The 4,891-nt window shown below is 46.8% G+C and overlaps 1 pseudogene; it reads right to left on the bottom strand.

The window, feature by feature from the left end:
* Positions 1–4,054: 4,054 nt before the first annotated feature.
* LOC116889379 lies at positions 4,055–4,610 on the bottom strand (annotated as a pseudogene).
* Between the last annotated feature and the right edge of the window lie 281 nt (positions 4,611–4,891).

Genomic DNA, 4,891 nt, shown 5'->3' with positions numbered 1-4,891 from the left:
TTCAGCTCACTTTAGGAGACTGAAAATCCAAGGAGCACGATGCTGGCTTTGAGGGCTTCATAGCAGAGACCACCAAGGAGCAAGGGGCATGTGTAAAAGGAAGGGGGTCACATGGTCATACCGGAAGTCAAAAGTGATTTAGGGTTTGCAGTCACTCATAACTTAGTCTCATACAAAGCTCAGGAGTTCGTCGAGAACAGCCTTATCCTCTCGGCAGCAGTCCCCAGTAACCCCCAGTAACCCCCCAGTAACCCCCAGACTTCTGACTAGTCCCTACTTCTTTTCTGTTCCCATTCTATCATTCAGGCTGGTCTTGAAACTGGTGATCCTCCTACCTCAGCTTCCTGAATACATGAGCCTGTTCCAGATCCTACACCTTTTAAGATTCCACACCACCACCCAAAACTACATCCCTGGGGCCAGGTTCTAATACCTGGAAGGTTCAGGGGGACAAATTACATCCAACCCATAGGAGTAGCAAGCATTGTTTTGTGTAGACAGAAACCAGCATGTCCAAGTATGACACAAGATGGCTTTCAAATGTCCAGTGACTCTACCTGCTGTGGTGTCATAGTTTGCTGTCCTTTGGAGGAGTCTGAGTCCAGTTGGCTAAGAAGCAGAACTAGCACCAAGCCAGGAGATTGGTACCAGAGGAAGCTGAATGGTACCTGATACAAAGAGGCTCCATATCTTTAGTTATATCACAGGCTAATTAGATTAGGTATCAGATTCAAACTGGAGAGAGGAAAGACTGTTAAGGTAATGCACAGACATTTTAATTAGTTATAAGAAACTTTATTAGTTATGAGCAAGTTGTGTAAACACAGAATAAAGACTTGCTAATATTAAGAGAGTTTTTTTCCGCTCATTTTTCTTTTTTATGTTTCCTCAGTGTGAAGTGTGTTGTGCTTCGCAGAGAGGAGCCAGAGGACAGCTTTCAGGAGTTGGTTGTTCCTTCTTGGTTCTTGTACTGGGAAGAACTGAGCTTCAGATCAGGCAGCCGGGTTGAAACTGGGAGCTCTTTGTCCTCAGAACAAAGGATGAACGGGAGGGATCCTCCTCTTGAGACAATGACAAGTGACAATTCACACTCCTCACTGAATTAACAGAGCAGCCAGCCGACACACAGCTGCCGGTTCACTGGCAGACTTCCCCATTGTCCCAACTGCTCTGTGTTCCTGCGTGGACCGAATTCCACTCCACTTCCTCTGCTGTAGCTGCCCTGCAGGCTGCTGTAGCCTTCTCTTTGCCTCCCCTCCCCAAGCTAAACCAATGGTTCTTCCTGATTCTCATCATTTCGGGGGGGTCTCTGCAGGATGTCCTAGCACAGTCTCCTGCACTCAAAACGCCACTCTGTCCTCGACTTTCCGAACACCGCAGTTTCTTCTTTAGTTTTCTGTCTTCTTGTGAGAGCAGAAGGTTCGTGATCCTGTGTTTCCCCATGGTCTCCTTTGTCTGACTGTCATCTTATCCAAGGGCTCAGCCTACACAAGAACGTACCGATCATTCACTGTCCACGTCCTGACCTGGCCCTGCTTTGTCACAGTGAACAGATAACCCAGGCGGCTAGTGTCATGGGGCTAACATTATTCCCTATTAGATACGCAGACTAAATAGCAACCAAATAAATGAGTCGTGAGACACGTGATATTTAAACAAAATAAAATGGGTAAAATTTTATATGTATATAATCTAAGCTGTCTGTTCTGTTGTTGAGACCATGGTTGAGACTTCCCTGAGACAGCACGCTGAAGGCCATGGCTACCACTCCATATGTATTTGTGATGACTTATCCAGTGCTGGGTGTTCATACAGTTGGGGTTAGAAAAATTATGTTTGAAGTAAACCTCGAAATATTCCCAGACTTTAACTTGCAAATACATGTAAAACAGTTTTTAAATTTTTAATCGTGTGTGTGGTGCGTGTGCATGTGTGTTAGCCAGTTGTGGGCTACCTGACATGTGTGCTGGGAGCCAAACTCGGGTCCTTCATGAGAACACAGTCGGGCTGTCTCTCAAGCCCCTTCCAAGCAGTTTTAAGTGTTAGTGATGTTTCGTGATTGACTTAAAACCTGTCTCACCTCAATTCTGAGGCATAGTCTAGAGCCTTTTTTTAGCCAATCTGCACCTTCCCGGTCTTAGAACATCCTTTACCCATGAGCTGTATCCAAGGAAGCTGAGGCAGATGCGTTGGCTGGTTGCGCGTCTTGAGGAGGCCTCCTCTTACTTCAGAGGTGGATCGCATGGGCCCAGATGTGACTCTGGACGGCATGGCATAGATTCATATACTGGATACTCCACTTTGAGATTATACTACAATCACAACATTTCTCCTCTCCTTTTTCTCCCTCCAAACCCTCCTTGCTCTTTCAAATTCAGGTCCTTTTTGTCTTTCATCAGTTGTTGTTACATGCATATATGTTTTGTTGGTTTGTATATGCTTGCCCCCGGGTGCGTCACTGTGGGCATGGGCTTTAGGACCCTCATCCCATGCCTGGAAGTGAGTCTTCTAGCTGCCTTTGAAACAAGAAGTGGAACTGTCTGTCGGCTCCTACAACTGCATATCTGCCTGGATGCTGCCATGTTCCTGCCTTGATGATAATGGACTGAACCTCTGAACCTGTAAGCCAGCCCCAATTAAATGTTGCCCTCCTAAGAGTTGCCTTGGTCATGGTGTCTGTTCACAGCAGTGAAACCCTAAGACATATGTTTATACATATACTTTCAGATTCCTAAATATAACCTGTTCGGTCTCCATAACGTTACTTGTATATGTTTTCAAGGCTGAGCTTGGCGTTGGACAGCCGACTGGTGTGCTCTTCCCTAGGGAAGACTGTTTCTCTTGGCATGACTATTGGTGTCATACGGTTCTCAGCTCATGTTTGGGCAATCCTGTTAGTGAAACTTTATGGGTGTAGCTTCTGATACTAGTAGGAGAGACAATCTCACAGCAAACCGATTTTCCAGCTCTTAGAATCTTTCTGCCCCCTCTTCCACGATGCTCCCTGGGCTTTATACGTAGACGTGTTTTGTAGATGTATCTAGTGAGCCTGGGCTTCACCAGAGGCAGGAGGCCTTGTTGACGTCATACCGTACATTTCAGAAACAGGGCCCAGGGATCCCTGAGCTGGAACTGACCTGAATGCCTCTTCCCTGAGAACAGCATTCATGGTACCAAAAGGCACCAAGCAAGCTCCCAAAGGAGGCAGGCAAACAACAGTCATACCCAGCTATGATGACTATGAACCACATCAGTGACAGGCATGGCACAATAGCCCTAAGCTGCAGCAGTGGCATGCAGGCCTTAGTGGGAACCATCAGCCCACTCATTAGACTTAAGATCTACTCAGCAAGAGGGAAGCCATACTCGGCACTGGTGAACAGTCCGGAAACCTTGGGAATAAACGTTTCAAACTCTCCGAGAAGCAAGCCAGCCTCCTCAGAGGAAGCCATTGACAATGGGCCGTTGCTCAGTGGTGACCATGACTTAGGGAGAATAAATCTGATGCTGAGTCTGCTCCTGGGATGCCTGACCAGAGGAGATAACAAGGCTAAAACCGAGTTGGTTTCTCAAACTCTTTACGGTCTCGCCAAATACAATGAAACCAACATGGCAGCTAATCAAAATTGTAGCAATGTCACTGCTTTGCCCACTACCAATCATATTAGAGGTTATCTAACCCTTCTGGAAAATTCCCCCAGCCCTGCACAAAAGGGGGCCATTTTGATGAATTGACCCCCGCATGCTGGCGATTTCTGTAGAATGAATGCTCTTAACCTCTGCGTACTATTTGAGTCTGGGATCTTCCTTAAACAATTCTTGGACCCTCATACTAGAAACCCAGGTAACTACTCATTGTTAGTGACGTCATGGTTACTGGAGGAGACTGTACAACCACTACTTTACTAAATACTCATAATCTCTAACCGCAATCTAAACGTTTGTCCTTTACCCATAGATCAGTGTGGTCTCCCCCCCAGTCACGGATCCTCCAGTTCTTTTGTTTTGTTTTTTGCATTTCTGATAAAATGTTATTAGCCTTTTGGATAAAAATCTATTTTCCAGGAAGGATGATCCCATCACATTTCTGCCGGAACCAGTGCATGGCCTGCTCTTTGCTGATTCTGTATTTGGCCTCAGTGCAGCCCGTTCTGCACTCCTTGTCTGCAATGTTGAAACCTGGTCCACCCAGCACCACACAGAAATCCAGGCCTTAGATGCCGATGCTTGGGTCATGTCTGATGCCCAGGTCAATGGGTTCCTGAATCCCAAAGCTGAAGTTGACAGTATCTGAGAAGTTACTCTTCCCTACTGTGTACTCTCCCACCTTCAGGCCTTTCCTCAGACTCTCCTCTGCCTTGGCTCCACGGACTGCGCAGTGAACAGCAGTCTCCTCATTTCTCCGGATGCCGAAGGACCTGATGGTGTATCTAGCTTTGGAAACCACAGGGGTCTGGCCTGTGAGCTGCTCCAACACCTTGGCTGCCCGGTTAGTCTGTCTCCGCTCTCCACACACAGATACCGAGGCAGGGCTTGCGGATGTGAGGTTCTCGCATGGGGATGCGAAGTTCCCACGTGGTGTTCTCCCTTTCACCCTGATCTTGCGCCATGGTGGAGAACAGGAAGAGAGGGCCTCCAGTTCTCAATGACTGACTGCTCGAAAGTTACTTAGCATAGTTGTGCCTCGATTTTCTCATCCGTATGATGGGAAAATGGTGGTGCCTAATTTTAGAGTAGTCGTGAAGATTACTTGAGCTAAGACCCATAGAATGCTGAGAATAGTGGCTGGGTAAGTAGATTTCCAGCCTAAGTTATCTACACTTCTACTCGCATTATTTTCAGAGAAACACAGACCACTAGGCCTTATCTAGTGTAATCTTGTTGGCACTGA

Source organism: Rattus rattus, chromosome 1, assembly GCF_011064425.1.
Source record: "Rattus rattus isolate New Zealand chromosome 1, Rrattus_CSIRO_v1, whole genome shotgun sequence".
NCBI lineage: Eukaryota > Metazoa > Chordata > Mammalia > Rodentia > Muridae > Rattus > Rattus rattus.
Note: the sequence above shows the minus strand (reverse complement) of the source record. Positions and strands in the feature narration are given on the sequence as shown.